This window comes from Megalobrama amblycephala, linkage group LG18, assembly GCF_018812025.1.
Source record: "Megalobrama amblycephala isolate DHTTF-2021 linkage group LG18, ASM1881202v1, whole genome shotgun sequence".
Taxonomy (NCBI): domain Eukaryota; kingdom Metazoa; phylum Chordata; class Actinopteri; order Cypriniformes; family Xenocyprididae; genus Megalobrama; species Megalobrama amblycephala.
In genome coordinates, this window is record NC_063061.1 from 32,036,110 (window position 1) to 32,050,027 (window position 13,918).

Consider the following 13,918-nt stretch of genomic DNA (forward strand, 5'->3'; position numbering starts at 1 on the left):
TATACATTGCTGTTCTCCACACAGTTCATCTTCTTCCTCTCCATTCAGTTGTTTTTCCTGGTGGCTGTTCTCAGAGCTCTGAAGCAGTCAGGACCAGGAGAAAGAGGGAGAGGGAGAGAGGAGGAAAACCACATGAAGAGAAGAGCATTTAATCTCATTGTAGTAACTACTGTTAGCTTGGTTATTGCATATGTTCCTTTTACTATGACTGGATTAGTCAGTATTTTGATAGAAAAGAGTTCTTCAGCCATCTGGTCAGTTTGTTATATTTGTTTTATGCTGGCTGATTTAGTTCAGCCTGTTCATTATCTGCACCGGAATGAAAAACTCTTATGCTTTTTTGTGAGAAAAGAACTTAATCTGTGACATTTTGTTGAGTTTCTAATACTTATATTGTCTGATTTGCAACTGTGTCTTATTTTGTTGTAATGATCCGCTGACTACTACATTGCTACTTAACAAATAAATGAATATTTAGACAGGAAAAATGCAGGTATATTGCAACGTGTTCAAGCTGAAAGATTCTAGAACACATTTATGGTGGTGTTAACCGTATGTTCTGTTGTTTAGTGTTATGTAGAGTTTAGATTTATACAATATAAAGGTGTGCTTTGTTATTTACTTCATGCTCATTTTATTTCATTTTCTGTAAAAAAATATGACAGTATCATATTGTATACATAGGGCCTAATCATATATTTATTATTAGTATTTATACAAAATCAATATTAAAATGTTACACAATCAGAAATTGAAAAACTATTTAATAATTCAAATATAGGTTTTGCATATGGTATTTAATAAAAATAATTATTAAATAAAAATGCCTTGCTTAATTCATAGTTCATTATTTTTTTTATTTACAACTTTTATAAAATAAAGCTAATGTGTGATTGATCCGAGTACACAATCCGACAGCAATTTAAAAAGTACATTAAAAAAATAAATAATAGAAGTTATTTGATAAAAGACTCAAATATGGGATCTGCAAGTGGTATTTAATAAAACAGTTATTAAATTATCATTAATTTATCATATCGTACAATGTTTTTACCATTTAAGTAGACATCGAATAGTAGAAAGTGTGTATGATGTATAGTGTTTTAGTTGATAGCAGCCTACTTTTGACAAAGCTGATTTCTGAGAAACGCTATTTGATTTAAGTATACGCTGCTCATTTCATAGTTTCATAGTTTCATTTGTTTAATATCGTCATTCATCCTGCAAGGTTTAAAACATTTAAATACATATCAAATAGTATATGTTTATGATGCAGTATTTTATTGATGTATTAGAATAATTTTGACAAAGCTCTGATTTCTGAGAGACAAACAGCGAGGATATTTGATTTGCGCTGAGCTCAGTTTACACTCATTCACTTCACACACACATTAGCCTATTGCGTAATAATTTTTGAGATTTATGTAATTTTTGGCTATCTCTCGGCTCACCTGTTATTCATCAAACACAAGGAGTGACTGACTACTTTCCCATACACTGAGTGAGACCATGGACGTCTCTCAAGCTGTCGCGATCTTTCTTAACGCTCTGTGGAACGACGGATCGCGGTACCGCTTCAGTTCACGCAGAGAGCACATGAACCGACCACATCCCTGTCAACATTCCCGTTTTTGCTGGGAGTCTCCCGTATTTCACACCCATCTCCCGCCCCCTCCCGTTTTGCTATTTCTCCCGGGAAATTTCCATAATTTGTATGGCCCAAATATCGTTATAAGAAGAATAATCAAATATATTATTCCAAGGTTGTCTCCATGTTGCCAGATCTTGTATGAAACGCATTATACTCGCGCAATCGACACATCATACAAATTCAAACCTATTTGTGACCTCAACCTGGAAACCTACAACCCCGTTGAGCTGTTGATATCTGCGCAGTCCATGCGAGAAGTTGAATCAAAATAATATGCCCCAAATAATCAAATTAAAATCAAATTGCAAGCTCCTGAATCGAAATCGAATCCAAATGTGAAATGTGTGTCAATGCCCAGCCCTAGTGTCAATATATACTAATATATATATATATATATATATATATATATATATATATATATATACACACACTCTACCCCATGTCCATGTAATTTTTTTTATTTTTTACCGTTTACCGCATTCCCAGTTACGGGTTCTGACGTCACATGGCCCGCGAAACAACAATGGCAGCCCTTACGGATGTGGTGTTTATGCAAGTGCACAGTAAAATGAAAGGTATAACAGCTTCTCTTGCCTTATGCGCCGTTTTCCTCCTCTGTTTCCCTCAAATAAGCAAGGAGTAAGCACCTTTGGCGATAGAAATAATTGTTCATGAGCATAAGCCCCGTACAGTCCGCCATGTTGGTTTGTTTACACTTTTACGCAGTTCGGCGTGACTCCATGACTCCGGGAACACTACAAAGTCGTGAGTCGTGATTTGAAGTCGTGACTTACGGGCTCAAAAACCTGCCTGGAATGCAGCATAAGTTCCTCCCGTTCACTCAGTCTTTGTCCGTTCACCATCCGACTATGCTGTGTTGCACCTCTCTGCCTGTTCTCCTGTGGATTGTTTTATTAAACTAGTTTTTTGGATATATTCTTCTCATCTGTGTTACCTTCCTGCAACCAGCCATGACAGATGAACGGACCGCCTAACTTTGATGAACGGGCTATGTTCATCACCGTGGCCCGGGAAAGCCACAATTTTTTTTTTCCTTTGCCACAAACTTTTGATTTTTTGGCCAACCAGAGCTTGTTGGAGGATGAAACCCTCAACACCCTGTTCTGGATCGGGGCCAATTTCCACCACACCACCCACCTTCCAGACACCACCGGACTTAATTGGAGGGAAGCCGTATTTGGGTGTTTGGAATGCGTGCGGTCCCGATCCAGAACCCGGCCAGACCCAGAGCCCAGCAAGTCACTACCGCGATCGACGACGCCTGAGCCCCCCGCAGACTGGAAGCTTCCGCCTGCCGCGGCGTTAAAGCCTACGCCCGTGGACGAAAGGGTGGAACTCAACATCGCCCTGAAGCCGAAGCACCGCAAAGAGTCTGACCGGGGTGTGAGCTGACGTCATCATCAATCGCCGTGGGAGTCCTTGTGGAGTTCGAGGGGATGGATGCGAGCCCCCCCAACCCCCCGCCACTGAGAGCGAGCATCAGATGGACTTATTGGACAGTTTTATTGAGTGTGGTGAGATAAATTACTTGTGTCCCTGCAATTCTTATGAATCTGAGTCATCGCCAGTTCTGTTATCCCCACCCAACCTCCCTCTCCCACCACCTCAAATAACTGCTATTAAGGACACTTTATTTTTGGGTTCCTGTGCCACTCTTCACGTCCAGACCATCGCCAAGCCTGTCACCCAGTCATCATTAGTTCATTTGAATCACCTGTGTCCCATTAATTACCCTGTTATGTTTGCTATTTAAGTTCCTCCCGTTCACTCAGTCTTTGTCCGTTCACCATCCGACTATGTTGTGTTGCACCTGTCTGCCTGTTCTCCTGTGGAATGTTTTATTAAACTAGTTTTTTGGATATATTCTCCTCATCTGTGTTACCTTCCTGCAACCAGCCGTGACTATATATATATATATATATATATATATATATATTATATAATTATACAATTATTACAATTTTTGGTAACACTCTACTTAAAGTCTCTATATAATGTATATATAGAGGATATACAGTATATATAAATGCTGTATATACTGTATTTATATATAAATACAGTATATACAGTATATATAAAAGCCCATGGCTTGCCTTGAACATGGGCTGGTATATGCAAATTTTGGGGGCATAAATAATAATGATCCCTACTGTTACATAACATGTATGTTTGGATTCACCCTTTTTTTCCATGGTGTTTTTTACGAGATTTACATATGAAGGAGGAAACAATGGTGTTTGAAGATTATATACTCTATATACTGTATATATAAATGCATTGTAATGCACTTTATTATGCATTGTATTGTCTCACAAATAACAGCAGTTATAATACTAAATAACTTATATAACTTATTTATTCATTGTTACGCCTTTAGAAAGTAAAATGCACTAAAACACTTGACAAACAGTCAATTTCAGATGTAACAAGGAATCTGCAAATATTACAACACATTTTAACATTGGTTACTATTATTTATGAAATAATACAGTATAGCCTAATGTGTTATATTGGACATTATTCAGATTCCATCTGGTCGCAAAACAATCCAGTAACGCAGACATATTCAGGCTTCGTCGAACACTTCCGGGAAGTGTTTGGAAAACCATCTTGGGATTCATCTATCGGTGAGAAACTGTATAATTTGAAACAAGGAAAGTTGTCTGTTAACGAATATGCTCTGCAGTTCAGAACTCTCGCTGCCCGGAGCGGATGGAACGAACAAGCGCTGCTGACGTCATACCATCAAGGACTGGATCCTCGAGTGTGGTTGCATCTCGCTGCATACGAGGATACCATCGGGCTTGAACGCTTCATCCAGCTGTCAATACGCTTCGCCACTCGTATGCAGTCATGTCTCGAAGAGCATCAGGGTCAGAGCCTCCACAACACCTTACTCTGCCGGCCAGAATCCGTCAGCACTCCAGAACCAGCACATGAACCCATGCAAGTGGAATCTTCACGGCTGACTCCGACGGAAAGACAGAGAAGGCTGACCCAGAATTTGTGTTTATACTGCGGATTACTGGGGCATGTACTCTCCTCATGCCCTACACGTCCTCTACGTCCCATGGTGAGTGCCATTATCTCTACTCTCCAGACGCAAAAGCCACTCACCACGACTATAACTCTTACTGCTGCCGATGTTTCTCTTCCAGTCTCCGCCCTTCTCGATTCTGGGTCAGCGGGAAATTTCATCTCTGGCGCCCTCTGTCATCAGCTCAACATCAAGACCACGAACATGCCGACCACCTACCAGATCCACTCAATAACAGGCAAACCTGTGAGTAATAGATGAGTCAGCCGCATCACGGAACCAGTTCAACTACAAGTCGGAGTGCTGCATATCGAATACATTCAACTGCTGGTTCTGGAGGGTTCCACCACTGACGTGATACTAGGGCGTCCGTGGTTGCAGCAGCATGATCCCATCCTCTCTTGGAGAACTAGAGAAGTCCTGAAGTGGGGCGAAACCTGCTTTCCCAAGTGTTTCTCCGTCCTGCCTGTTCCCAAGTCTCCTTGCTCCAACGTTCTTCCAGTCTGTGCCACATCCGTTAAGAGTCCCCTCGAGAAACGATCTGTGGACATCCCGTCCTGCTACGCCCCCTTCAGCAACGTATTCTGCCCCAAGAGAGCCTCCAAGCTGCCTCCACACCGGCCATGGGACTGCGCCATCGACCTGCTTCCGGGTGAGTCAGTGCCAAGGGGTAAAATTTACCCCTTATCCATCCCGGAGGAGAAGGCCATGGTGGATTACATCGAGGAGGCATTGGCTCAGGGATACATCTGACCATGTACTTCCCCTGCTGCATCCAGCTTCTTCTTCGTGGCGAAAAAGGACGAGGCTTGCGGCCATGTATCGACTATCGAGCTCTCAACGCCATCACTGTCAAATTCAGATATCCCCTTCCTCTTGTCCCAGCTGCCCTGGAACACATCCGGATGGACGAGGGAAGGTGGCAGCTATTAAGAACTGGCCAACTCCCACTACCGTCAAAGAGCTCCAACGTTTCCTTGGCTTTGCCAAATTTTACAGAAGATTTATCCAGAATTACAGTTCCATTACCAACCCACTTACAAGCCTCCTCCGCAACAAGCCCAAGTCTCTGTCCTGGACTGCATCCGCCACAGAAGCTTTTAACACCTTGAAACAGGCCTTCACGACCGCTCCACTCCTGGTGCATCCCGACCCTGACAAACCCTTCGTCGTGGAAGTCGACGCCTCAAACACCGGAGTTGGAGCGGTATTGTCGCAGCAGCAGGGCAACCCGAGCCGACTCCATCCATGTGCCTTCTTCTCCCGCAAGCTCAACCCGGCGGAGGTGAATTACGACATCGGCAACAGAGAACTTCTAGCAGTCAAGATGGCTCTCGAGGAGTGGAGGCATTGGTTAGAGGGAGCCCGACACCCGTTCCTAGTCCTAACGGATCACAAAAACCTGGAGTACCTTCGAGCCACCAAGAGGCTCAATCCTAGACAAGTCCGCGAGATCACAAAAACCTGGAGTACCTTCGAGCCACCAAGAGGCTCAATCCTAGACAAGCCCGCGAGCAAAACCTTTCACATTGCTTTCAGCTGCACTCTAGCTGCAAAAAGGGCCCCAGCATTGAGGGACTTCATCTGACCCTTACGGCTCCTACAGCAGCGCAGCCCAGTCCGCAAAGGACTTCTGCATAGGCAGACATTGCTTGTACCACACGGCTCCTCAGCGACGCAGCCAGCCTGCAAAGGAACCTGTGAAGATTCATCTGACCCAGCTGCCCAGTCCATCCTAAAGGACCCTCTTGGCGCAACTGAAGTTCAGCATCCTCCAGCCCAGCGTGGCACGACTACTGGATCGCAACTCCGCGCCCTCCCACTGCACGCAGCCTGCATCATCAGTGGAAGACGTCTCTGCTACCGGAGTGATCACCCGACTGTGTGGAACGTAAATATAAACTTACCAAACCTCTTTTCTAGAGACCTTGGCATTAGTTTATACATGCAGCATTTGTTTTTCTAACCTGTTTAGATAACAGTTACTTGAGGTCAGCTTGTTACAAATAATAGGGATATTATTTGTTGGATGATAAATAAGCAATTATTTATCACTATTTTACCAGAGCCATTAGGTGGCTTCCATAAGAAGCATTCCCATACGATTCTCTTCCATCCTACATTCAGTTCAACAGCATTGCATTTATCCATTCTGTGTTCACTTAATTTATTTGTTTCTTTGATTTAATTCAGTATTCTCCTTTGATTATTATTTTACTATCTTTTAGAAGTGCATAATTATTATTTCATTATTAATCGTTGTGGTATTTACTCTTGCATGTTTATTGTTAATAAATTTCATTGATTTTATTATAACTGTGTCTTCCTTGTGATGATCAAAGATTCTACTAGTTGACCAGACTCACCAATCCTTCAGATAAATCAGTTGACCGACTCCCTCCATTTTATATTGATTCTGAATTATTGAACAGCCCTTTTGGAGTGTTCTTAAATTGTTAAGATAGTATTCTTAACTGGTGCCCCGTATTACAAAAGGGGGAGGGGTCATCTGATACACTCATAACCACACCTTAAGTGACACATGATCAAAAATCACTACGTCACAGGTGAATGGAGTAAAAATCACTACATTGTCTTCTATCTGGTGTGAAGTGTTGTTTGAAGTCATCTAGTCCATTCAGCAAGTATCATTCTCCATTGTCACTCTGCAACCACAAAAGGACAGTATCATTCTCCATATCATTCATCAGTCACAAACTTGCATCTGTTTACTCACCTGTTGTCATCCATATACTCTGCTTGTGTTCAATAAACTACCTGTTAACCTATCTTCTGTCTCCCGGCTGGTCCTATTGTAACATTATGCAACAGTAGGGATCATTATTATTTATGCCCCCAAAATTTGCATATACCAGCCCATGTTCAAGGCAAGCCAGTATTAACGTTGTGGAGCTGCACAGCCAAATCATCAGAAGTTCTGCAGGTATTGTGATGTAAGCAAGCACAGACAATAGCAAAAATGGTAGATGGATCGATAATAACTGTTCATGATCCATGATATCATGATATATTTAGTGACATTTCTAAATTGCCCTTCTAAATGTTTCGTTAGCATGTTGCTGATGTACTGTTAAATGTGGTTAAAGTTACAATTGTTTCTTACTGTATTGACAGAGACCAGAAGCCATGTCTTTATTTTCATTTTTAAAGGTGCCCTCGAATGAAAAATTGAATTTATCTTGCCATAGTTAAATAACAAGAGTTCAGTACATGGAAATGACATACAGTGAGTCTCAAACTCCATTGTTTCCTCCTTCTTATATAAATCTCATTTGTTTAAAAGACCTCCGAAGAACAGGCGAATCTCAACATAACACCGACTGTTACGTAACAGTCGGGGTGTATGCCCCCAATATTTGCATATGCCAGCCCACGGTCCCAGCATTATCATTATGAAAGGCATTAGACAAGGGCAAAACGTCTGGATCAACGTCTGAATCAACAGACTAGGTAAGCAAGCAAGAACAACAGCGAAAAATGGCAGATGGAGCAATAATAACTGACATGATCCATGATATCATGATATTTTTAGTGATATTTGTAAATTGTCTTTCTAAATGTTTCGTTAGCATGTTGCTAATGTACTGTTAAATGTGGTTAAAGTTACCATCGTTTCTTACTGTATTCATGGAGACAAGAGCCGTCGCTATTTTCATTTTTAAACACTTGCAGTCTGTATAATGCATAAACACAACTTAATTCTTTATAAATCTCTCCAACAGTGTGTAATGTTTGCTTTAGCCACGCAGCATAGCCTCAAACTCATTCAAAATCAATGTAAACAATATAACAGTATACAATACTCACATAATCTGACGCATGCATGCCGCATGCATGACGAACACTTTGTAAAGATCCATTTTGAGGGTTATATTAGCTGTGTAAACTTTGTTACGGCACTGTTTAAGGCAAGCGCGAGCTCTGTGGGCGGAGAGCACAGGATTTAAAGGGGCCACAGCATAAATCGGCGCGTTTATAATGATGCCCCAAAATAGGCAGTTAAAAAAATGAATTAAAAAAAAATCTATGGGGTATTTTGAACTGAAGCTTCACAGACACATTCAGGGGACACCTTAGACTTATATTACATCTTTTAAAAACATAATCTAGGGCACCTTTAACAGGAAAACGCATGTAGTCTGTACAATTCATGAACGCATCTTCATTCTTATTGAGTTTCTCTAACAGTGTGTAGCTTTAGCCACGTTAGCCGTGCAGCACACGATCAAACTCATTCAGAATCGAATTTTAGCAAACATCCACAAAATATATGCCATACTTACTTGATCTGATATGCTGCACCACGAACAGTTTGTAAAGATCCATTTAGAGAGTTATATTAGATGTGTGAACTTCTGTATTATTTATGCAATGTTTAATGGAGTCATGAGCTTTGGGGCAGGGAGCACAAGCATTTAAAGGTGTATACACACCAAATCAGTGCATTTTTAATTCCACCCCAAAACAGGCATGAAGTTTGTTGAATAATTAGTTATTTTGGTTTTTGGCACACAAAAAGTATTCTTGTCGCTTTATAATATTATGGTTGAACCGCTGTAGTCACGTGAACTGTTTTAAATATGTTTTTAGTACCTTTCTGGACATTGAAAAATTAAATTAACTTGCTGGCAATGGAGGCCTCACTGAGCCATTGGATTTTATCAAAAATATCTTAATTTGTGTTTCGAAGATGAATGAAGGTCTTTAAGGGTGTGGAACAACATGAGGGTGAGTAATTAATGACAGAATTTTCAATTTTGGGTGAACTAACCCTTTAAGCATGAGTTTTCAAATTAGTTTAGAAGCAAAATATTTTCTGTTTGTGTTTACGCAAGACTGTTATCTTTTGTAACCTTATTTTATTTTGAATATCTGGTGTCCTACAGTGTATGTAATGAAAATGAAATCACGAACACATGGCTTGTGATGGCCATGAAGTCATTATATAATACAGCAGTAAGCTTTATCAAGCCGAGACTGAACATTCACTCTTCAGGTGAACGTTCTTGAAACTCTATGGCTATAAAAGTAACACATTATTAAAATTTATGTAATTGTATGGTATAATTAAAATGAGAATGAGTAATTAAGGTATTCTGTAGAATGACACAGTAGATTTTATTAAAATGACCTAGATTGTTTGTTTTGAGTTGACTGTTAGTGATTTTAATTGACTTCCATGGTACATTTAGACTTTTCTCTCTCTCCATAGATCACAACATTTTTCCTTTGTTCTTCTGGTTCGAGAAATAAAGAATTGCACCACACCTCATTTATCTACCAACCTCACAATATATCCATTTGGGGAAATAAGCATACTAGAATTTTGTATGTATACCTTCAGTGTCATATCTGGTCTTCCTACACACTCCTATATCATATTGATCATCATCACAGGAATAGGAAGTGGAGTTGCATCTGACTTCTTCAACTTCTTCAACCTTCTCTCTGTTTGTGGAATCTTTTTTTCTGTGAACTCTTTGCTCAATCTATCCCTGCGTTCTATTCGGAAGGGCTCATCCCTATGCCCTAATCCCTTCAAAGGGTTTACCCTCCGGAGTGAGAGCTTCTAAGGGATGAAGGGTGTAGGGGTCAAAAAAACTCTTCTTTTGGAACGCACTTCAGCGTCATCTTAACGAGACAATCAAGGAGGAGTAGATTGTGCAAGCTGCGCCCTTTGTTTAACGTTACTTTATTTATTTATTTATTTTAGGTTTATTGCACCATGTATATTGTATCTATGTATTTTAAACATTTAAATGGACTGATAAAAGGAGTTGTAAAGTATTTTTGTTGAAGTACAATGTCGTTTTGACCATAATAATGTACCAAATCGAACTCGTTTAAATATTATAGTAGTATAGAAAAATACTATACATTTATTGGTAAAATCGAACTCCTAACCTCCTGTTCCCATTCTGTGACGTCAAACAACTTCCCTGTGCAAAGGATCATGGGGGGCCGAAGTGTCCATCAGTTGTACCCTTCGAAATCCTTCATTCCAAAGGGCCCTTTGAAGTGGCCAGTTTTGAGCACTTCGGTTTGGAACGACCCTTCAATATGGCGGCCATAATTATTTTCACTCCGAAGTGCCCTTCGGAGGGCGATATATCCCGTTTGGAACGCACCGTAAGTGTGGCAGAAAGAGGAATTACAGACAGATCACAATAAAATGACTACGCCACCTGGGAACCTCCCAACCCAGCAGGGGCGGATCTAGAAAATTATTTATAGGGTGGCAAAGGGGTGGCATGAGGTGTATGAGGGGTGGCAACACCAAAGCAAGCCCCATGCATAGTTTTTGGAGATTTATGGCCTGACATACACAATTGTGTTCACAAACATTGCATTACCAAAATAAATAACAAGATTTCAATATCCATCATGGCACCAAGTAAAGGCACTATATGAAAAACATCAACAGATTTAAAATGAGTCTGACCTTGTATCACTAAAGGAGATGAGCAGTTTTATTAATATTACACAGGTTACTTCAATGGCATAAATCACATGTTTTAGTGCAAGTTAAAGAACAACAAAAACTTGTTTTTTGCAAACAATTTGTGAGTTTCTGTTATTAACAGAGGTGGGAATGTCTGTGTGTGTTCACCCAGAACAGCCCATCAACTACATACTCTGGCAACACCCCAGCAATTGCAGCAAGAGCCTAGCAACCACCCAGAATCTCCTAGCAACCACCTAGCAACACTTTAGCAATCACCCAGAACATCTATATTCTGGCCTAACTGACCAAACTATTTTTGTTTTTTAAACAAGACTTTAAGTTGGCTTTATGACAAGCCAGCATAAATTTGTCTTTTAAACTTTTAATCTAGTTGAAATGAAACAATTCAACATTTTCTCACAACTATAAACACAATCTCAAAACTATGCACCAACTTGTACAAACCTCAAACTTCCAGGTCAAAATAAAATGTTTTAGTCAAAAACTTATTCTTGTCTGACAAAATCAAACTTTGGCCTCAGATGACACACAAAACTTAACAAATACACAGACTACTGCACTGCCCAGTGAACACTAGTAAGATCAATTCATGTAACACTGTAACAAAAATACCTCTTACTGGGATTCAGGAATTATTTTGCAGCTCACTGTCTACTACACTATACAAAAATTTACAGATACAGTAAAATACAGCAATGATTTTTTTCTTTCTTTTTTTCATTTTACTATTGTAAAGTGATCTGGCAGTAGATATGTATGAACTTGGTATGCACCACAATACAGTATACTATCAATTACAGTAAAACTAAATTCAGCATCCTCTGCACATTTGGCCAAATTTTATTACAGTATATAAGGTACTATAGCAGTGTATTGGTCTTCTGACACAAGACAGTAATTTCTCAGTTCTGCAAATTACAGTATAACAAATGGCTACAGAGAAAGTTGACAATCACAAGTTTGAGGGTGTACAGCGTGCTACAGTTTACTGTACATAGTGAAATTTCCCTCATCTAAAGTACTGGTACTGTGTAAGTTTAAAACCCCTGTAAATTATTCATTCAGCTCTCTCTCAGATTTTGACTGGTGTGTGTCATCAGTTTTGCTACCTAATGTAGTCATTGTTAAACATTTTGAGAAATGTGTCTTTGTTTTGAGAACTGAACGAATGGTTTGGGAAACTGGGCCAACTGAATCACTTATAATGTGTTAGCAATCGAGAAAAGCTAAAATACATTTATATTCGAAAATTCGAGGACTTCTGAGTTAGCCGAGAAGCAGTAATTTTCCGATTCATGAACGAAAGGAAAACAATTCGTAAGTGAACTTGGCTGCGCTGTGTTTTTGACTCCCAAAGAACCAGTTCATAAGAGTCATTTGTTAATGAAGCTGACTACATTGGGCGTGCTGCGTGCGTGTGCAACCGTCATGCAGCTTATTGAAAGACGTGTTTTCTAAATTTTTTTTATGTATCACATTGAAGCACCGCTGCTGAAAAGCAGTACTTGAAACACTGCTAACAATTACATTTTATTCTCTGATAATTTTGGGGTGACTAGTACAATTTCCTTAAAGGTGCCCTAGATTCAAAAATTGAATTTACCTCAGCATAGTTAAATAACAAGAGTTCAGTAGCCTACATGGAAAAGACATAGTGAGTCTCAAACTCCATTGTTTCCTCCTCCTTATATAAATCTCATTTGTTTAAAAGACCTCCGAAGAACAGGCGAATCTCAACATAACACCGACTGTTATGTAACAGTCAGGATCATTAATATGTACTCCCCCAATATTTGCATATGCCAGCCCATGATCGAGGCATTACACAAGGGCAGGCAGTATTAACATCTGGATCTGTGCAGAGCTGAATCAACAGACTAGGTAAGCAAGCAAGGACAATAGCAAAAAATGGCAGATGGAGCAATAATAACTGACATGATTCATGATAACATTTTAGTGATATTTGTGAATTGTCTTTCTATATGTTTCATTAGCATGTTGTTAATGTACTATTAAATGTGGTTAAAGTTACCATAGTTTCTTACTGTATTCACGGAGACAAGAGCCGTCGCTATTTTCATTTTTAAACACTTGCAGTCTGTATAATGCATAAACAACTTCATTCTTTATAAATCTCTCCAACAGTGTAGCATTAGCCATTAGCCACGCAGCATAGCCTCAAACTCATTCAGAATCAATGTAAACATCAAAATAAACATTGTACTTACCAGTGATGGGAATAACGGCGTTATAAACAAACGCCGTTATTTTTTTCAGTAACGAGTAATCAAACAAATTACTTTTTCTCTCGTTACAACGCCGTTACCGTTACTGGCAAAAAAAATGCCGCGTTACTATAATTGAGCTCACTGAAGCAGTTTTCATCCGAGTAGGCTCTCTCTCAGCCACAGGACCTGCAAAGATTTTTCTCTGGTGTGTGCTGCGGTTAGTCATACACAAATATAATTTTAAACTGATAATAACGATGCTCTGTGTGTGTCTGTGAGCATGCGAGCTGAGCGCAAGCTCAAACCAGAATACCCTTTATGACATGCTGGATCAAAAATATGTGAAATAAGTTTTTCTAGTCGACTAGTCATTTAAGCCATTAGTTGACTAATCACATTTATATTAATTTAATTTCTTAAATACTGGAGAGAATAAACCTAATCGTAATATAGGCTATAGCACCCAAGCGCACGCATAAAGCTTGCCATAAAGA